The 23,053-nt window shown below is 36.7% G+C and overlaps 1 protein-coding gene across 1 annotated transcript in view; it reads left to right on the forward strand.

The window, feature by feature from the left end:
* The first annotated feature begins 16,940 nt into the window (after positions 1 to 16,940).
* ALDH1A1 (aldehyde dehydrogenase 1 family, member A1) overlaps positions 16,941 to 23,053 on the forward strand; it is a 56,066-nt gene continuing 49,953 nt past the window's right edge. Inside the window, exon 1 of the mRNA XM_010568593.1 lies at positions 16,941 to 18,076. The gene's annotated coding sequence lies outside the window, so the exon portion shown is untranslated. The remainder of the gene's footprint in view (positions 18,077 to 23,053) is intronic.

Below are 23,053 nucleotides of genomic sequence, written 5' to 3' on the forward strand. Positions count from 1 at the left end.
AAGAGCATCAAATGTTATTTGAAGGTTTCTACTAAGGAAAGCATAGGCTGGTTGATAATTCAAGGAAGCTTGAGCCCTTGTCCACATTCTATGTTAAGCAAGCAGTGCTGTGCCATGCTCTCAATGGATACTCTTTGTGGAAACTAAAATTCCTTCAGATTTTCTGGACAGGGAATGAGAAATGACAGAAAAGATCCCTCTCTGAGCAAGCATTCCGGACTAAAGAGAGTATAGAGGCTATGCAAGCATTTTCTGAAAATGGAGCTATATTGTTAACTTCAACTGGAAAAAATTCTTCTGAATATACTTTACAGTATTTTATAAATAAGGTGATAGTTCAGAAAACCAGAAAGAATACTTTGAAATACAGAATATATTTCAGCATTTTTTACTTACTTTCCCAAGTAACAACTTTTAACAGTAATGAAAGAACAATAATCTTCATGGACCGCTTTCTGAATTGCTTATTTGTTTCTCAGCCCCTGGAACTCGCTGTCACGCAATAAAGTTTCTATAAATGCAGAAATTAATTTCAGAAAATATTAATCAGTCACGTTAGAGTTATAGATTTCACCTGGCTTATATCTGTACTGCTGAAAAAAAACAGACAATAAGGAGATTCCTCAAACCAAGAATATAATAGAGATTTAAAAATCTCTCTATATTTGTGTACACAATGATCTCAAATGGAGAAAATCTTCTTAAAGAAGAGTGTGAGACCAAAGCAATTGGTACAGTCTTGAGTGGAATAAGCAAATGGAGACTAGGAACACACAGCCAAAATTGCTGTGGTCTTCTTAGCTGCTTCCTACCCCAGGATACATAAAAGTTGAGCTTCAAAGCTCCTAAAACTTCATATATCTATAGCTATATAGAGAGATATAGATATAAAATTTTAATCTCTCTTTAGAGCAGCTGAGGTTTCTTTTTTTGTTGTTTGTTTGTTTGCTTATGGTTGGGGGGGGCTTTGGGGGTTAGTTGATTGAGTTTTAGTTGTTTTGGGGTTTTTGTCCCCTGATAAATTTACAGATCTTTGATATTTAGTTTCACAAAGTGACTTCCAACTAAAAGATTCCCCCTTGCAACCCCAGGGAAACACATACTTGGTTTGCTGAATATTGCTCAGGTTCTGCACCCCATTGGAAGGAAACAAGATGTCTGGAGACATCTTGTTGCACTTTTGTTTTGTCCACAGCTTGGAAGGTGAAACAGTAGCAAAAGCTTGACTGTAGGGAATGCAGTCTTTAAGGGAGAGCAAGGTACAATCAGTACTCTAAGATCCTGTGGACGTGCATGAAGACCAAATGTAACCTTAACTGCTCTGCAGTCCCCTGTGGCTGTCAGCATAGTGGAAACACCTTCTAGCAGAAGGTCTGCTACAAGAAGATACTTGAGAGCAAGAAAAAGAAAGCAAAAAGAAAAAAAAAAAATAACCTGACATGGCGCTCTTGGAAACGGGTCAATAGTAAGCACAGTAAAGGTGTGGACAGCCTTTGGGTCATAATTTTATGTAATAGTGACAATATTTGATTGTTGATTTTGATGTATTCCTACTGCTCAGAAAACATACGTCCTGTAGCCCAATACCTGTGCAAATAGCCAATAAATTATAGGCTCCTATTTAATGTAATTTTTTCAGTAATCTGCTTCAGAATCCTGTACACAGACACAGAACACGAAATACATCTCTGAAGAGATGCATTTGGGACTTTTTAACTTGTGTAATATCTAGAGTATATTCCAATAGAATTACCTTCATTGTCTCGATTTAGGGACACAAACACACACACACACCTCCCCGGTGTCAAAGATTGATCACTTTTTTGGTACACCACAAGGAGGTGCAATTGATCTTTTTTTTTCCCTTTTTGGTGTTTTGTTTTGTTTTTTAATTAATTTGGCCTGCCACGCTTTTAATGCCAATGAATGTCCTGTGAACTCTGCTGGTTTTTGCCGACATTTCTTTTTTGGCCTTAGATGAAAACAGTACATAGTCAATATTCCTTTTCTTTCTGTCTTAGCTAACTGTGACCTGTTCTTTGGATAGCACAGCTACATTATTTTTTCATCAGTGTTTCAGTTTCCTTGCTAACTTCACATCCTATGTGCTGCTTCTGCTCATGCAAGAAGAAAAATAAATCATGAGAAAATCCCCAAGCCACTCTCATGATACTGAGATTTTTTTGCTTACAGAAAGTGTGGAAGTCCCATTATATTGGATTATTTATTATAATTATAAAAAAAGATTAAGTTCATGAGATAATTCTGCACTGTAAGGAGAGAGTACTAGTTCCATGTGAAAAGTGTTTCTGGCTCTCAGTTCTGTTGAAGTTATTGATAAAAATTTGCGTTACATACTTTGGATCATTTGTCATCCATCTTGCTCTTTGATATGGTAGATGAAAAATACTTTCCATTCGACCTTGGTAGTGTTTATCATCTACATTATGCAAGTGCAATCAACTACTAGTCTGATTTAGCAAGTTTAAAGAGCATTTATATGTAATAATTTTGTTGTAACCTGCCAGGCAAAATCAGTCATATTTGTATTTAACTGTATTTCTAGAATACATCTTGTGTGGTAGGAATAAAATAAACTTATTTCCTTTCCTGAATTTTGCCTAACATTCATGATTTTATGTATACAGAAAACACAAGGCCAAAACATAACATCCCAAAATATTTGCTGCTGATAGCAACACTGGTAAGAGTTGAAGACAACAAATACACAAAACACTTTACAGACTCTGAGATCATGTCAGAGCCCTCTGTGTCATTACTGACAACTTCTCATATTGTTTCACAGTTGCTCTTTCTTAAACTTCCTTGTGCTGACTGCCAAGAATCTCGATTAAACTCACTTTGTATTTCTTTTCTTTGGAAAAGTGTTGCCTCCTTTCAGTCTGAATGGCTAACTGATCCTCATGATTCAGCAATTATTTTTTATTTCACTCATATTTTCTAGTACGTGAAAAACCTGAAGACAGAAGCAGGACTGCTACAAAGCCATTCTGTGAGCACATCTACAAAAGCTGCATGGATGTGCTGTTCCCCTTAGAATTTAAGTAATCATTCTCACACTCCCTTGTTTCTTTTGGTCAGCACTTTATCCTGAACGTCTTTCTTAGCTCTGCCTTTGAAAGACACACTAACAAGACTAATCTGACTGAGATGGTAATATCTTTGCCCCAAAGCTCCCTTAAACAGTGCCTTAGCTATTGCATTTTTGTATCAGCGTTTAGGCCACATTACTCAGTTTCCGCTCACACTTCTCCACATGTTTGGAGTGTGCTGGCTTTCATTGTTTCAGCTATCTGTTGTCACAACTAAGCTTTATTGTTTCTTCTATTTACTTTGCATGAAAAGGCATGATTACATTGCCCTGTGACTTTTCACTCAGCTTTTCTATACAATAAAGCTATATTCCCTTTTGTTCCTTGCATCTGTCATAATTTGCTTATTACTAACCTTCCTGAGGTTAATAGACTCTATTAATTCATCCTCCAGTGATGGAAAGAAATTTATAGTATTCTGTTGTTTTCAAATTTTATTTTGCTGATTTGAAAAAAAAATTAAGAAAAGCTGGTGGCATTTTTCATTTTCTTATCCTCAAAAGACAAAAATATATTTAGAAGAAATGTGAGGGTTTGTGGATTGTATCATTCAGAAATATAGGGTGAATTACTCCATTCTGTCTTCAGTCAGAATAAACAGTGGAATACAAATGGTAGATGCTGATGATAGGTGGTGGAAAAAGAGAGGAAGGAGTGGGAATCCTCCAGATTGTCTACACAACACATTAGTTAAACAGAAATACTGAGCCTCCTGACTGATGTCTTGGTCTGAAGTCCCAAGGACCAGGGTTTTCAGATTTTTAAACTGCCTCATACATCGCCTCAGCTTTTACAGGGGCTTTGGAGATACAGACGGAAGTCAGAGTGCTCCAGCAAGCCAGCAGCCAGGACTCCAGACAGGATTTTCTTCTTTCTTTTGCTTTGGTAAAACAGCATTTTGATTGACATTCTTTCTTTTGCCAAAAAAATCCTTATTGGGCCAGTGCAGTGCTGTAGGGAGAACTCCCCAGAAGGAATTTTGCCTCAGGCTAAGTTCTACCCCTAAACTAGAAGTGCAATTCTAATTAGTCCAAAGGCATGGCATACTTATTCCTGTGTGCTTATTCCTTGTTAACTGTGACTCCTTAACTCCTTATTCTGCATCTTTAAATATTACTGTACTGTACTGGAAATAGATGCTGGAAATGTAAGCAAATTATTTCTACCTAGTTCTGCAGTCATGTTGGTAAAAGGGTTACAGTACATTGGGTCACCCAGCCTTCGCTGAAGTCTGCTGTAATGCATCCTCAGTGGATGCATCCCAAGATGTTCTTACCATCTAACTAGTTCAAATACGTCTACTCATACTGTAACTATTCCTCATCTCAGTGCAATACAGATCACTGAAATGAAGTACTTCTTGCCTTTACATTATGCTCACACCTAGCCACTATGTAAGAGAGAAAGCATAAAAGATTCCTTATATCTTACTTTGCATATTCCTGGAGAAGTCCCATATCCTCAGAGAAGAAATACTGCAACAGACAGTTATTTCCCTATGAAATCATCCATTCAAAGTCACCAAAGTCACTCAGTTTTTGTGATGTTCACAGACTAGAGCCCAAGATTGCATGGCGGCAAGTTAAGCAGTAGTAGATATTTAACTTCAGCATTTAAGCACAGATTATTTTAAATCTCTGACAATGTCTTCAAAAAGCCTGTGTTGCGGGAGTTCTAGTTTCTATTGACTTCTGTGTATCTCATTATCTCAGTTTCATATTTACTTTGCTCTGCTACAGATCTCCTGTAAGGTTTCTGATTCACCACACTGTTACACTACTTCTATGCTGAATCCACTACTATGCTTAGCAAAATGGAGTAACTAAATGGTGTTATCCATTTTTTTATGAATTTCTAATTTTAAAAGGTTTGAATAATGTAATTACCAAGTCATTTAACATATATATAATAAAAACACACAGACAAATCTTATACTGAGTTTGAGTCTGGAAATGTACCACCCTGTGAGTTGAAATCAGTGCAAAACCTTATAGCTCTTAGTGGTGTAACAAAAAACAGATGCAGAAGACAGTCCAGCAAGGCAAGTAAATCATTAACAGTCTGTGAACATGAAATTGCTTTATGAGAAGATTAAGGAACTCCCAGACATTGCTCAAATAAAATACCGATACTGTTTTACTCTTAGCAGATAAAGAACAAAGTTAATTCTTATTTCTATTAACACCTGCGCTTAAATTGCAGTTAAAATCATCACACCACGACTACATCAATATCACTTCACTGATATATTATTTGTGTAAAGATCTGTCTAAAAGCATGATTTCCAGATATCGCTCCTAAATATAGGCAGTGTTTAAGCTACATATCAACTCACAGAGGTAGCTTTACAGTTGTGCTGTGTTTGTATAGTCTTGAATAGCATTCTGGGTATTTCTCATACAGATATAATAAAGACAACCACAGTAAGCAACTATGAATGAGCAAAGAAAAACATTCAGATTAAATCTCAAGGTATATATAGTAAAACTGACACTTCTACAGAAAGGATAGAAAGTATTTTCAATAGCTGCCACCTGGTTCATCTCCACTGTGAATTTCTAGAAAAGGGTGTTCTGACACCCCAGAAATACAATAATGTCCTTGAAAGGATTGAGCAAAATGAAGTTGATGAAAATTCCACAGTCAAGCTTTTTTTTTTTCTAGAGCATGCTTTAATCTGCTGCCCATGAATTCAGAATTCAGACTGAACCTTACCTTGAAAGTGGTGTCTTTTCATTGCCTCCTTCGTGATCTCTTCTGCCGTGACTCCTTAGAAAGGTGAGGATCTCATAATAATGAAAAACTGGCAGTTTTAAACAAAATTAAAACCATAAATATAATGCACAAATATAAGAGGTATGTTGCTCTGATGAACAAGTTGTATAGGAACCTTTGTCAATGATGGGACAGTCCCCCTTCTTTCCTGCCATTGTTAGTGAATTGCAGGAGCCAACAATATTCAGAAGTATTACTGCAAGCAGTAGAGCAAGGCATGGTAGGAGCCCTTCAGACTGGAAGAATAGTAAATATCACAAACAGCTATAACTTGCAATCCTTAATTTATCAATTATTTTTTATCCTGTTTGGTGTCAGATATTAGTTTTCTCATATAACTTTAATCTTCCATGTTAAGTAAAGAATGACTGTTTAAAAAAGGTAAAAATAATTTTCTAAATTAATGGCAATAGAAAGTATGGTAGCCTGAGTTCAAACAACCGTCAGGACTTTACGAAGCATCTTCCTTATGCAGCATATGTTTTTGTGTTTGAGGCAGGGAACTGTGAAAAGTGGCACCTGCACATAGTGGAGATGAGAGGCTTTAGTACCCCAGAATGAAAGATTTCAGTAGCAATAGGCTGAGGGTGGAAAGGAATAGGACACCCATTCAACCATACCTCTCCTGGGATCATGGAGTTAGAAGAACTGAGAATATTTTATTCTTCAGGTTATAGCAACGGCTGTGTGGGTGGAAATGGGAAACAGGAAACAGGTCCCTATCTTCTGTATCATTATATGTCCCTGTCTCCTGGCCCTTAGTCAGGTAAGCCAATACCACCTTTCTATTTACATATATTCAGAAAACCTGGACTTTAAGGTTAAATGAATTTTACCCTTACTTTTTAATTAGATTGGAAGTCCATGGGTTATAATATATTACATGCCTTAGTACAAAGGCAGTTTACTAAATACAGTTTAATAGAAAACAAGGCTGCCTGCAGAATCCCTTCTCTTTTTTTTTTTTTTAAGACTTTGCCTTTGGTATAATGTTGGTGCTTGGCCTCTATTCTTTAGATGTCTTCTTCAACCAAATGATTTTAGGTATTTTGAAATCCCACTCAATATAACAAACATTTTTTACCTATTTAATTCCAGGGATGCATTAATAGAAGCTGCTTGGTTACCTGAGACTCAAACTTTTGTTTCATATATAAGTATGTAGTTGAAAATCTATGCAAGAGTTTGATTTTAGCAGCCCACTTGTTTTTTTTTTCTGAGAATGGTCAGCCATTTGTCTCTGGTTATAGTGTTTTTCAAATTAATTTGAAAAGTTTTATTAAACCAGCACTTATTTAGAAATCACCTCTCATGTCCAGAATTTACAGACATTAGGTTGTTCATATTAGAAAAGTTCATGTTCACTTGCTGCACCAACTTGGTTAAATTAATCAGCATCAATTTAACAATACTGAAAAAAGAGAAACTTTAGAAACTTTAGCAAAAGAACAGAAAAGAAATGCTGACAATGAAATCTAATTAAATAAGGAATTAAAGCCTGTAAACGAAAACCTAGCTAATAAAACTTAATGCACAAGAGTCCAGGTAAGTTAATCAGTACATAATAAATGGAATTCTGTCTGCAGTATTCCACAACTAAGAGCAATAATTAAATGGTATTCAGGATTACCTTGATGAGAACAAGCAGATTACTTTCATTCACTCTTGTAAAGAACTCAAAATAGTTTGGATAGGAGAAAGAAGTGAACAGTGAGTAGCATTTAACAAATTCCTTGGTTCAGAGCTTTTTGAAGATTTAACAATCCAGTGAATACATTTTTATTCTTCCACTTATTGCCTTTTTTCTGTGAGAAAGAGTAGAAAATTTTTGAAGGAAGGAAGAAAGAGGTATTTCAAAATGTAATTACCTATTAACACAGCAGGTCTCAAGAAAACTCAATAGAGAAGAAAATTATCAATATACACAAAAGTTATTAATTTCAACACCCATGGTGAAACAGAAAATGAGGTATCTTAAAACCTCATTTGGATATACAAATTTCACAGAATGAAATGAAACTTATAATAAATAGAGATTTTTATTATGAATATAAAAATAGCCCCAAATGTGTATAAGAAGAAATGATAATGAAGAAAAGCATGAGACATTCTAATAGCAAAAATATGAATATAAAGGTAGTCTTTCTGATGAAGCAGTTACATTCTGGAATTGCCTATTAGATGTGAGTGTTACAGTGGGAAGGAAGAGAAGAACAGAACTCTGGTGGTGCAAGCTCCCCATTAACGTGTTAAATAATTTTATGATATATTTAAACTTCGAGAAAAACGTCATCTCTAGAAACTAACCCTAACTCCCGTTGAGCAGAGCAGAAAAACAAGCAGGCAAAGTCAGTTAAATTAGGTGAGTTTGTTAATGTTTTTACTACATTTTAATATAAAATTAATTTTCCAAATTAAACACTGGCCAAATCTTACCAAACCTTCCCCAGTCTCTTACTAGTTAAAGAAGGTATGTGCAAGCCTTGCTGAAGCAATATTTACTGTACAGAAGTTGGAATAGTTCAATTTTTAAGTACAGTATTAAGTCCCATAGTAAGTCAAACGTTCTTCATTTTTCTGCAATAGGTCTTCATTCTAAATTGTATCCTACACAACTGCAAACTGACATCATAGTCCTGCTATTGGATGTAAAAAACAGGAACTTGTCTCTGGACAAGTTGTGTAAATGCTAACTGATTTGCTAAAATATATTCTATTTTGCCAAGTGTTTTTTTACATCTATTTCATATTAACAATTCTAAAACAACTACAGGATTTTCTTTCTTTGCTATTTTGATTTTCTTTTTTTAATGCCCTCTTTTAGTGACAGTTTTAAAACTCCTTGGTTGGCCACCAATATTAGAGGTGCAGACACATGCTAACCGGTCTTTGCTGTGTCTGTAACAGCACCAACAGCACAACTGTACTTGAAGTCTGGCCTTTTCTTTGGTAAATATATGTTCGCTCAGAACTTAACACCTCTAAGTCTCCCACAGTTTGATACTGGCCCTTTTCTCACACCATTTATTTACAGTTCATTAAGACCCAGTTTACAACACTAAAAAGAAACAGTAGACAGTAAAAGGAGCAAAACCACTACACACTACTCTTGCTCCTGCAACTCCCACTGTCTTTTTTATTCTGTTGCAGACAGAAAAAGATAACCAGGAATAATTGCTGAGCTTTCTTTGCCTGACCTGTTGTTAGAATATCTGGACTGTTAATGAAAGTAACAATACCTGAAGTAGGAAAATAGAAGGATTTTAGGAAAGAGAGATATAACCTCAGAAGAAAAACAGTTGGAACTATTGAGCATAGCCCTTTGTAAAATAAATAGTGATTATATCCGTTGGATTAAGATGTCACTTCAGATACCATCTGAAAAGTGCTACCAATAACTATCAACAGAAAATTAAACTGCAAAAAGTTTCTCAGACAACAGTAAAAAAATGTAACTGCTTATTAGTGCTTGGTAATGTGACCAAAGCACTTTTGATAATGTAGCATAAAAATCCAAACACATCTGCTTTCATTACCACAAAGCCTAAAGGCTTAATCTTCACTACACATGCTACAAATTGAAATGATCCCACTGTTAGTCTGGATTTGCTAAGCATGGATGTAAATTAAGTGAGAACTGAGTCCTAAATTACTTTGTTTTCTTTTATTCCAAGAGAGACTGTTTACAAATACTGCCCTGAAAAACCGTAATCACATGCATAGAATTTCAAATGGTCAAAGTACACTATGAACAGTAATGAATTGGCAATGTAAGACTATTAACTACTGCAATCTTTCAAGTAACTTGAGTAGATTTGAGGGATTTCAGCCATGAAAGTCAGGTCTTAAAATCAACAGATTTTTATCAATAGAAATAGCAAATGGGTAAGAAGCAAAAGACTTGAACTTTTACTAAACATTTTGTAATAGTCTGTTATGTAATGTTTATACTAGACACCTCTGTGTCTACTACTGTATTAATTTATCAGGTTTTCAGGAATAAATGCATTTATATTAAAGATAGACTGCAAGATAATTCATTTTAACAATTCATTAATTTAGTTTTGAAGGGGTTTATTAATGCTCTTTGAAAGAAAACATAATACAAAAAGTACTGAGGATTAACTGTGTATATACCCAAAACCTGCTGTTGATACTTCAATCATTGATGAAGCAATATCATGGAATCTCTATAGTACTTTTGAGAATGACATTTAATTACAAAAAACAACATGTTAAAATGCCAGAGAGCAATGTATGTCAGCTGAGTACACAGGTAGTCATCCACAGAAGAAAACCACAGCAGAAGAGGTTTTCTTATTCAGACACACTGCTGTCTTCAAAGACAGCAAGAATTAAAAAGGCAACCTTTGAAAAAAAGCAGGGTTCATTTGTATGAAGAAACAGAAGATAAATCTTCTTGTGACAGGGTCTTCACACAGCTCAGCTCCAGTTCAACAAAGCTCACCATGACAAGGTGCAAGTATGTCCCCTCACACTTAACTCCTTTTTTCCTAACAACGAAAAAGTCAGAAACAACAAACTCCAAGATAACACTTTAAGACAGTAATTAACACAAATGCTTCCAGGTAGAAGGACAGACTGATCCCACCTGTCCTGAGTCCCATTCTGGGCATCCCAGTGAATCACCCACTTCAGAGCCAACCTCTTGGCTCACATACTGCAGTAGTCTGAACAGTGTTGCACTCCAGGGGCTTCATCTTCTCTTCCTTCAATATCTGACACTTCATAAAACTCAGGCATTTTCCTGACTGCTCTGGTGCTGTTCTTTTCGGCTGCAAGGGCACACATTATAAAAAGTAACACAATGACTGAAGCATTTCCTGTAAAATTGTCTGTTGTACTGATTTTCCAATAACTGGCAAAAATTCGTCTATTACTTTTGTTTTGGGGGACACTTTTCTAGCTGATTTTTTTTACAAGAATATGACTGTGAGTTTTTGAGCTAAAGGTTTGTCACTTGGCAAGAAATTTAGCAGTGTTGTGCCTGGAATTTTCTTAGACAACTTTTTCCCAGATTCAGATACACAAGTGTTTTATAGAAAATTGACCATTTAAACATTTTTCTCTTAATGAAAATCTGATTTACTGTGAACATAGAGCATGTATTAAATATTTGTATTATTTCTCTGCTAAGTGAGCATGCTAAATACTTCCTTTAGGGTGGCAGATATTTGCTGCTTACCTTTATTTCCAATATATACATCAGGTTAAACTAAACTGTAATTTTTACACTGCATGCATGTGATAAAATGTGTATTTTATCACTGGCGTGCAACAGATATGCAGTTCACTTCAAGAGGTTGTTTTGTCCTAAAAAAAGTTTAACAACAATACTATACTGTATTACACAGTTGTTGCATCTCCTCCAAGATGACATACATCGTTTCACCACCATGGACATAGATACGCCTGAAATAAACCCATAATAAATGTCACACTTGTAGGTTCAGTCATGCCGGACATCATATAGAGGGTGGACTTGTCTGAAGTCCCTAAGCTCCTGTTAGCTTGACTTGGAGACTGCTGATACATTTTACAGCAGAATGAAGACCAAAACTGATGGACAAGTGCCAAACAGTCCTTCATCCTCCACTGATCTGCAAATGATTAAGTCAAAAGATGATGAGTAATATGACAATTTCTCCCTGTGTTAACACACTGCTTCCCCTCTGCAGAGTGCATTACCATCTACCGGGAGATATTCAGCTTTTGTGAGCATAATAATACACCACATTTATGTTTCTCAAGAATCCACACTAGAACTAATGGAGACACAAAAGGTGTTAAAATATTTGCAAACTATGAAAACACATGCAATCCAAATAGCAAAAAAACATGCCTAAAATGTAAATCACCTCTCATTATAAAGGCCTGACCTTGTTCCGCTGCTGGAGTGGTTTAACAGTAACGTGACTAAACTCATTGAGTTTTCCTGATGTGAAGCTGGTATGACATTAGCTTCAGGCATAAGTCTACGCTGGGTGCTGATAAGTATTTCAGAGCTTTCCATGCTCCAAGGCTAGAAAAAGAAAGATGTAAAAAGGGCTTACATGTGATCAACAGAGCTAAAACCTCAGGATGGGTTGCCAAATGCTGCATCATTCAGGCAATGGACACATGTATGAGTGGGAAGACTAGTCACAGTACAGACAAGTGCTGGCATAATTTATGCAGGATGTACAGAATTGCTAGAAGTGGCTGCTAAGATGGCTGACCGCTCTGGTGTGTTCACATCTATCTGGGCACTAATGCCTGTGCTTGACAACCTCAATGACAAAAATTCATCAAGATGCTCAGTATGGATAGTTTTCAAGTTCAAGCAAGTGGCTTATACCTGCCTCTTCCCTTGGGTGTGCTCTTAGTGTGTTGGCTGCTATAGAGCTGCTTGGATGACTGGCTCAAAAGCTGCCTTCCCATGAGTATGGCAATTCATTCCCTCTCACATGGAAAGCACTAGGAAACTCCTAGGATTCCTAAAGCAACACCACACAGTGGTAGAAAACAAAATGTGGTCTGTGGCAGCAAAATGGAATCCCTTGTTAACCAATAATTAATCCAAAATTGAAGATACTGATTTCCATGCCATCTTCATTTTAAAAAGAAAGTTTAGATTTGTTATCTGCATAGCCTCAGCAGTTATAAAACACTAAATTGGATAGTGCACACTTCTTACAGTGATTTTTTTTCATGCTCTCTGAAGTCTCAGGCAGGTGCGTACTCATAGAGACTCACTGGGTTCCTACATGCAGAGTTTTCAGAACAATGCTTTTTTTAGTAAAATGGTTGCTGAGTAATCACAACATCTATGGGACTTTCCTTACCCCACAGTAGGGTACATGTTGAAGGTGGGGTTTTGTTATGATGGTTTTTTTTGATAATAGATTTCCAGAAAGCTTTTAATACAGTTAGAATATGTATTGCTTTTGAAAACAAAATCTAATTCTGATATGATTTGCCCAAGAAGCCTATTACAAGTATCATGCAGAAAACATTACTAATGGCTTGACTTTGCACCTTTCTACTCAAAACACAAATTTTGTTTGAATAACTTGAAGATAATGAAAAAAACCTGAACTTTGATATCAAGAGGAGGAATGAGTAATTCTACATTATTCAGTGGAATTCAAGCTGTAAGGAAGGACTGCTAGAGGTAAGTGTGATAGAAAGTTTTTACCTGGTGTCACTTCATTGATCCAACACATACCATGTGTTTCTCATTATTTACACTGAGTGATATAAGCCTTTCCTTCTTTTCTACATCAGCATTACACCAGAAGTGCATATTTTTCTTTCCCTTTTTCTTTTTTTTTTTTTTTCTCTTTTTGGCATGAAATGACTTTTTGTAAATCAATATTTGGGTTTTGCCTTTATATATTTTGGAAAACCTTTTGTTCTCCAAGAAGATGCTCTTTATTTTTTCCAATCCCATTACTGTGTCAGTTTGGAAAATGACAGACTAATCTAACCCTCATTTTAGCAAGCTATTCCAGCAAGCAGACTGGCAAAAGGTGCAAGTTGGGGCTGTATCCCTTCCTTATATCCTCAATCCTCTGTCCTCCCTGACCTTGACCCAGAGGATACCACACTTACAGCCTCCTTGAGAGCTGGAGAGATCGAATACTCGATGTGTAATCCTATGGCAGTCTAGTTTCCAAAGTCTCACAGCAGTTGTAAACCTACATTTCTGGCAGCCTTTTGTGCAAGGATACCCATGTTTGGAGCGGTCTGTTACAGCTTCATGTAGTCAAGAGTGATACAGTAGTCTAATGAGACCGGACTGCCTACATTAGCTTTGTGTAAATATATAGTGTAATGTGTATATGTAACAGGTTTAATGTCAGTTCTCTACAGAGTTTTGCCTGTTTGTGCTGAGACTTCAGCCAAATTGTCATCACTTCTCCCTTTTCCTTCAGTTTTCTCAAGAATACAGTTTTTCAGGTGACATACAATATTCACCTGGATTTATGAATGTGCGTAAAAGTCTCTTTGATAAGGGAAAAGTGATTATACACTGTAGAAGATCCATTTCAGAAAGATAATTTACAACTTTCTAAATTTGGTCTTTCTCATTTACTTATATGTGCACACAGGTGCAATACAGAAGGGTCTGCCAGTTAAAACTGTCAAAACTGGAGACCAAGTGTTCTTTTTTTGGTCCTTAAAAATCTCTGTGTATTCTTAATAATTATTGAGAACCATGGATTTCTAACTTGTATGTTTTCCAGTGCAAAGAGAAAGAATGCTGGCATGAGCACAGATGTGTTGTGTTCTAGATAATCGAGTGTAAAAATAGTAAAACAGTTGGCTTTTTGGCATCCTGCACCCAGTTGACTGCCTTTGACTCCAAGCAGCACTGTATGTTAACCATAATATAGCTTCTGTAAACTACTAATTCCTAGTGTGAGAGTTGCACAGTGAAATGCAGCAGCCTAAACCTACCCACTGTTACAACTTACTCTTGTATTTTTGAAACATCACTACAGGATGAAAATCAAACCTAACCTACTCAGAGCAAAAGTTTATTCTATCAGTTTTGCATTAAGGGCAACAAAAACTGTAGTATATATAGGTTGGGTTTTTTTTCTTTTCAGTAATCATTTTCTCTTAATATTTCCTTTTTTAGGAAATTACAGTAGCAGGGAATGCAAAGCACAACTGCCCTATACCTACATATGTTATCCTCCAGCTCTGCCTTTGCTTGTTTCTGAACCGTAGCAGCAGTTGGTTTGTAGTTCCCATGGGAAGAACTGTTTAATGATAACCAGGATATTCCCTCCATTACTTTTGATTTTTAAATTACAGTTCACATTCTCGTTTTTCTTTGCTTTGTCAAACAGCTAGCCTTAGGCACAGGTTAAAATAGAACAACTATAGAACATCCCTAAGTGTACTTCAACAGCTTTTCCTAAAGTTTTCAAGCGAGGTACATTTGTACGTACGTAAATTCCCTGGCCCATGTGTACCCAAATATACACACTTGTCCATAGAAAGAATATTCCCATAATTGTAGAAACACATGGTCAAGAGCATGTTCATCTTATGATCTATTGCAGCCATACCTGTTTGCCAATGCTGTATGTTAACATCTTCAGATGCTCAAAGTCACTTAGTGATTGCAAAGGTACAGGTGCTCACATACTTATGGCCTGGAAGTCAGGCTGTTTATCATTTAGCTATGTCACTGAATGCATTTTGAAAGCTACTGTTTGCGTCCCTCTCTCCTAGAGCACATAACCCCCTCCCTGAAAAGAAAAAAACCCAAACCTCTGTTGTTAATGAGATGAAGATGTGAGAATGTTTAAAGTTATTTTTCCCTATGTGAAGTGGATGTGTCAAAAAGTTCCTTTGAAAAAAAAAACCACACAAAAAAAACAAACATCAAAGAAAACCTGGTTGCAAAGTTCTGTGTCCCGTTAGCTGAGTTTATAATTAAATTCGCTTTTGTGCTCAGCCTGAAACAAGGTGTTGTAGGGCCCCCGCCTCCCATCCTCCCTCCCCAGTTCCTTCTCCCCTGGGCCCAAGCCTGGGCTGTGTCCCATCACCCTGTGCTCCTGCCATCCCTCCCCTCACTTTCCCGAAGATGTCTGGGGTGGTTAGGATTCGTCAGGTCACACCTCGGCCTGTCAGGACGCGACGCCTCCTTTGCCCTGCTTCAGCCCATCGCTTCATTTCATCTACACAGAGCCTGGCGACGAGCTGGCCTCGTTAGACACAAATAACTACAGCCAGCCAAAACGAGCAGGGTATTTCCTTCCCGCTTACCTGTCACATCTCCTCGGCTTTTGTCAAACCAGCCAGTGCTTTTATTAACCCCAATCCGGGCCACAGCAGAGAGGCAAGCACCTACATGTACGCATGTGTGCATGCGTGTGCAGGCACATGCAGGCATGGAGTCCAACAGGAGCCTCTGGTTTTGGGCTGGGATGGCAGGGGCCAGGCTACATCCCCAGCCCTTGACTCTCCCACCGCCCTCCTCTGTCCCCTTCCTCTCTCCACTGCACACTGCCTGCGGAAACTCCTCCTCACCCAGCCCCTCTGTTTTCAGCCTCACCCACCTCTCTGCATGTTGCTTTCCCAGCGTTTCCCTCATTTCCCCAATGTGAAGGTTTGACTCCCGCTTCCTCTCCCTTGGTATGACACCACGTTTTCTTCACTGCACTTGTTTCCTTCAACCTGACTCACAGTGACTCCCCCAGTCCTGCCCTCCTCCTTGTCCTCACCAGCTCTCCCCTTCCACCTCCACTTCTCCTATTGCTTCCCTAGCTTTTATCACCCCTCCTTCCTCCTGCCCAGCCCGAATCTGGACTGGGGACATGTGTTGAAGGTACCTCTGGCAAACCCTACAGCCTCAGCTGCAACCATACCAAACACACTCCTATAGTCCCCTCTGCCTCCAGCAGGCTCCTGTCCCCATCTCTGCATGTAGAGAGAGGAGGTCTCTGGCACAGAAATGTGGGATTCTTGGCCAGAGTATTCTTCTGGGGCTGGGGCAAAAGGCACCCCTCTAAACATGGCATTACGCACAGTATGTGCACACCTGAAACTCGGCTCTTATTTAATACTTGCTCTACATTAAAGTTGGTCACTACCATTTTATTATGGGTTGCGCTATCAAGCCCAACAACTAACCTACTTGTAACAGCAGTGTGAGAGCAGAATCAGGACAGCACTGAAGATCAGTACAGATTCAGATTTGTGCTTTTACATAGGAAATCTTCCAAAGAAAATCTCTCAAAAAATGTGTTGTAATATATTCTATATAAAGAAGTCTACACACAAAATAATTTATAACAGTAAAAATGAAGAGTGAAAACTTCTTGTGCATGAACATAAAATTTAGAAATTGCTCTATTCATAGCTGGGAAAATAACACATTGTTTTTACATAGAGAACATTCAGTTCTACCTTCCTCTTTGTGCATGTGTGCCTATTTCCAACTCCTAGCATAAGGAAAACTACATTTAAAATTGTTTGGTGCAGTACAACAAAACCTGACATATCCCTGGCATTTTTTGTGAGGTTTAGAAAGAACAGACAACTTTCTTCCACGGGTAGTTTACATGGTATTTTCTTGGCAAAAATAACTACATCAATAAACTGTGGGCACATGCTGGATAAAGCTGTTGATAGCAGAGCAATAACTGGATTTTGGAATCTGAGCTGTTCTCCAGTGGGTGCTGAAGTATTTCCTAACAAGCGACAATCTGACTTCAATACAATGTTGGATTACTTATATTTCTTTAGTGTTTTTGCAAGCCATCTTTGCCTTTTCTTGGAAATAAATGGCAAATCTGTTCTCAGGCCCTTCTTTTCCCCTACTTTTCAGCCTAGCTGTATCTGCACCTCCTCCCCGCCCCCCCTTTTTCTTTTCCTTTCTCCATCCTCTTTAAGTTGTAATTCAATCTCTTCCAACTCATGATCTCTTTTCTCTTTTTGGCACTCCCTCCACCCTCTCTCTCATTAGTTTAACTTGAGTTAATTAGGAATAGTAGGCAGCCCTCAATCTGTTATGTGTTAAAATAGAACAATCCAAAACAGAGAGGCACAGACACAACTATGTGATCTCATTGTCTAAGGGAGACAGAAAACCAGTGGGGATTCTCTTATCTAGACTAACATCTTCCCAATGGTTAATCTAACTGGCTTTAAAATGTTCTGCAAATGCAGATCTAGGATAACAATCTTTCCACTTTTCCTTTTCTTTTTCTTTTCTTTTTTTTTTTCATTTCATCATTGGCAAGAATGAGTGAATTGGATTGACATGGAGGTGATAGAGGAAGAGAAATAGTCTACACGTCAAAATGACAATGTATATTACATGGTTAACAGAATGAGTGGTACGTGCAATGGCTGCGGGTATTTTCATCTGCTGTGTTGTACAATGAGCTCCTTTTTTTTTTTCCCCAAGTGTATCATCAAGATCACTCCCAATTCAATGCAGATTAAGTGTTTGCTTGAAGGATCTCTTTCTATGAGTAATATCACTTGATAAATGTGGAACTGAAGTAAGAATCTAAGTATTCACTTGTTGCTATTACTGAACTGTGTATATATAGAGGTCATGCCTGGTACTCTGACTGTAGTGCTGATCACAGACCTTAGGGCAGAGCGTGCTGTGGAAGTGAAATATAACAGATCTAAGAAATCAAGCCCTGATTCTAAAGGTAAGGCCTTGCATTTTTGATTGACTACATATGGTACTGTTTGGAAGAAATGCATGCTCAGGAAACACAGGTGTTACTGTGCAACTAATACAAAAATACATGCCTTTATAAAAAATATATGTCTGTGTGTGCTTGTATGTGTACATACGTATATGTAAATATATAAATACATAAAGTTTAAGCCTTCAAAGAGAGTTGTGTAAGATTCATGGACTATTAACAGTCAAATTTACAGCAACAGTTACATTAAATTGCTAATTTTCTATGTATGTGTCTGCATGCATATGAAGATGTGTGGCAGTAATTAGTGTTAATAATTTATCCATTAATTAGCAATGCTAATGCAAATATGCTTTGAAATTAAAAGAATTCCAGTGGTCTTTTTGAAATCTGATATCCAGGAAACAGAATCAAAAATCTATTTGAAAAATGGGAAGAAAGAGAGACATTGAAAATACTGCAGTCAAAATGTCATCATATATGTTAAGAAAAATTAATTTCCTTTCTGTCAAAAACATTGCTTTATGACAGAGGAATCATCAGACTAATGGGGCACAAAAGGAATGTGTAATGAAAGACAAAGAGTAAGCTTGATTATCAGAACATAGAAGAATGTTAAAGCACTTGAGAAGATAATATCCCCTCAAAAAGACGTCCTTGGCAGTTTCTTTTGGGGGTGTGTGAGGGAATTTCTAGCTGGACAGAATCAACATGAGACCAAATAAGGACATGTTGCACTAAGTTTAGGGGGGTTTTACAGTTTATTGTTAATATATTGATTATTTATTTCCTCAAATATTGGTACAATTATGTGCAAACTGTATTAGATCCAGTGAAGACAGACAGATGTGGTCCTTATAAAGGTTTTCTGTTTGATTTTTGCTTTATATAGTAATGCAAAAGTGCAGTGATGGGTGTTGCTCTATTTTACACCAGCAATGAAAAATACTTTTAGTTTTCCATGAAGTTAAAAGAACTTACAGTAACACCTTTGTTTCAATATTGATAATTAATACTGTTTAATTTACACAATCTTTTTCTTTCTATAAGCATCATAGATCACATGAGCGTTGCATAAGAGAAAGGTATAAATGTGTGATTTAATACAAATCCAGGGCATTATGAATCTATATAACAGATTACATTAATAATTTTATGCAGTTTGGACATCTAAGATTATAACAATTCCAGTTCTACACAGATGCTGCAACATCTTCAGGAAGCCATAAACCCATAAGAACTGACACATAAAACCATTTTTAGTCAGAATGTAAAATAGTAGGGGAAAAGAGTAAAATTAAATTAGCCTAACATCTATCGAACAGATATCTAGAAAGCGGATACCTTTAGAAAGGCAGAAAATAATTGTCATTCTATCACACATACAGTAAACATACTGGTGATTTTACAAGAGTAAACATTTTTATCCCCCACATGCAGAAGATTAGAACCATAGTTTCTGTCCTTTCTCACTGTTCTCCCCACGTAAAACTGATGTGCAAGCCCCTGAAAATGCTCCATGCCTGCAACAGCACATTTTCAGTGCAATACACACAAAACCCCTGTCTTCCATCAACATATATACTGGCCTGGCAAGAGTGGGAGAAAGATAGTGCTGTGGCCTGAGAAGAACCATTTTGGTACATAGTAAACTAGGGCAAGTATTTGTAATGAGCTGAGTGGAATGACTCTAGAAGATAGTTATGTAATACAAAGAGGAATCCACAGTCCTGAGTGTTTTCGAGACTCACTTCTATCTATGAAATTTAGTCTCGACAGAGTTTCCACAGCAGGCTTGGTTTCAGCCATACTGAGTATGAGACTTTGTCAAAGCTGCAGAATGCAGGATCAGATAATAAAGAGCAACAGAACCAAGAGCAAAGTAACTTTTAAAATGCACAGGTAATGCAGGGGTGGCTGTGTCCTGTGGGAGTTAGTGGCACATAGCTATTCATACATGTGGTTATCTGACCTGAAATATTACAAAAGCATAAAGCCAATATTTTTAGAAATTATCCTTTAAGAAACTGCTTCAAGTGGATTAATAACTTTTGTACTAAAAACTGCTATAAATCATTTTGGTGTGATGACAGTTTATCATGTGTTATCAATGTTCATGTTTGTATTGCAGTTGATTTTGCCTTATTCTTGAGACATATAGAGATAGATTCAGAAAGATAAATATACATTTAGGATGAAACAATGGTATTTTGGCACTTGAAACAAGGGTATTTTTGGATTTAATATAATACTAGAATTCACCTCAGAACTAAAACTCAGACTAAGAAATATTTAAAAATGTGTTGCTTATATGTTTAGACAGATTGCTAAAAATACATGAAAACTAATACTGCTGCCTAGAAATCCAGCAAAGCAGAAAAGAGGTACTGAAAGCATAAAGGCAATAAAGCTCACAACGTTCAAGCTATAGCAGTATAACTCATGTTCTCAAAGAATTTGTTTAGGCTAAATATAGAAGAATATTAACTATGATCAAACAGCGTCATCTTACATGCTATCCAGGAACATGCAGAATATTAATCGGATTGCTAATTTCCTCAGAGGCTAGAGGTTTAGCACAAATTTTTGATGGTTAATAAGCTTTAATGTGTTAATAAGGGCACTGGAAAAGGATTTAGATAGCCAGGATAGCTTACTCTATATAGAAATATGTTACAATGTTGGGGTATGGTCCTACAGTATATTCCATCCTGCTTACTATTTCCTTTGGCAAGAAATTCAGAGATTAATTAGATCTGTACCTTTAAATGCATTTGCAGTGTTGGACTGATGCTAAAAAAATATGATATATTGGACAACGAGGCCCCATATAAATTTTATAAATCTAACATTTTCTCATAAAACATTAACTGCTCACTTTTAAATTAGGAAAAGACTTCCTGGGATTTAGATTTGAACAGATTATTTTCAGTATCTGGGTGAGAATAGCAGAGTTGGGAATATGCCTGTCCTCCTCCAACTTCACAAATTAAATGGAAAACATTGAGAAAGGACAGCAAGGTCCTAGCAGACATGAGAACCACCCACACCTTTAGGTGAGGAAGCTGCACTCAATGACAACTTCATACACAGACCCTGCCACTGTAAATAATTTACTTTCACTGATGCGTGGCATGGTCCTGTCTTCTGAAAGATGTTTTGTTTCCATAAAGCAAACCCTTATTTCAAGGAATAGTGTGACTGACATATCTCTAGTTTTAAACCTTATGCAATACTATGTGATTATTCTAACTGTTAAATGAAGTTTACTTGCTGCTGGGGTGTGGGGTTTTTGGGGGTTTGTTTGGTTGCGTTTTTTTTTCTTCTTCTATATTTTGACTGAAAAAATAGAGGTATCCAGGTAAAAATTCTCAAGATTTTGCATGGTATCTGTGTCTCAGGTGACAGTATTTTCTTTTTTCATCTTCATACAGCAGCAAAAAATCTGTGAAGAAAATATTTTCATCTTTTATCCAAAGATATTTGGGTGATTTTATATTTTAATCATAGAGAGAGATATCTGAAATTATTAGGACAAAAAGCAGACAGATTCTTACTGTAATGGAGTCACCCACCCAAAATATCCTTTCCTTTTTTGAACCCTGACCATCCCTTTTCACAAACACTCCCTTTTTAATCCACTGCATGGCATTACATAGAGTCCCTGCTCCTGCAAATGCTCACCATCAGGCAAAGCACTTTCTACCATAAATATTCATGCTGAATTTTCCGTATTGACTGTCCAGCTACAGGCACAAACCTATTTGACAAAATGTCTTTACATGATAATCAGGTTAGTATCTTTTCTTGATTGTTAGCATATTGCTTAAGCCTGAATTTAAGCAAAGGAAATTAATTTGTCTTGTTTTCTAATTCTATTAGCATTAATAATTATTCCAAAACTAGTAAAGAGAGTTTAGACCCCTAAGAAGTTCTATCTTCTTAGAAGAAAGCAAGCAGCTTTTCTTATTTTGTTGTCAGGTCTGGGGGAAAATGAAGAAGAACTCAGATAATTTTTACTTGGGAGATATTTGAGAAGTTACGAAATTCTCATGTGTTTGCTATTTTAAAATTTTTCCAATACAAATTTCCATGATTTATTTTAAGAAATATTCATTATGGTCTTTGTATAAACTGAACAATGAACCTTTGTACAAAAATGCATAGCCTTAAGAATATGTTGTGAGTGTATATTATTTAACTAACTCTACACTTCAATTCATGACAAAATGAGGGACTGGATAGCACACAAAGGGAATGGATTTGAAATGCCTTATAAAACATCATTACTTTGAAGTTCACTCTTGCAGTTACCAGAGGAAGCATGGCCAGATAGCTTTTCCTGTACTCTCATTAAAAAAAAAAAAAAAAAAGTAGATTTTTTTTGTTGACTTGCATTTAAATGCATTATTTGTACAGCTGTAGCTGCACTAAAGCCAGACAAGACACTATACTCCAGTCTAATAAAATATTCATATTATTTTGTTTTACCTGCTGTCACAAAGAGAAGAAATGGGAAGATAAATCATGAGACTAATATTGTTAAAACAACTCATGAACTTTGTCTTTCAGAGCTTCTTACATTTGTTATCCTTCATTCCAAAAACTGCTGTCTATGATTAAATACTTTTAACAGTATTAAGTGAACTGAAAATGCAATTCTCCAAATACTGAACATTTCTGAACAGTGGGTACTAAATGAATTGATAAATTCACTTACATACTAAGCGACTTCTTAATAGGCCCCTTTGACTTAATATGAACTTGCATGACTTTTCTAGATAGATGAACCTGCTCTTGTCTTACAGTTGCTCTTCCTCTTCATTGAAAATTACAGCACTTGAATCTCATGTAATTTCTCCTCAGAGAACAGACATTCTATAGTTTTTCTAAGAAAAATCCTGAGTAGAAATGCATTTTTCTCCGCTTTTTGCAGAAATATGACAGTGTTCTTTTCCACTATTAATTGAGTGCCCT

Source organism: Haliaeetus leucocephalus, unplaced genomic scaffold (assembly GCF_000737465.1).
Source record: "Haliaeetus leucocephalus isolate CR32 unplaced genomic scaffold, Haliaeetus_leucocephalus-4.0 Scaffold251, whole genome shotgun sequence".
NCBI lineage: Eukaryota > Metazoa > Chordata > Aves > Accipitriformes > Accipitridae > Haliaeetus > Haliaeetus leucocephalus.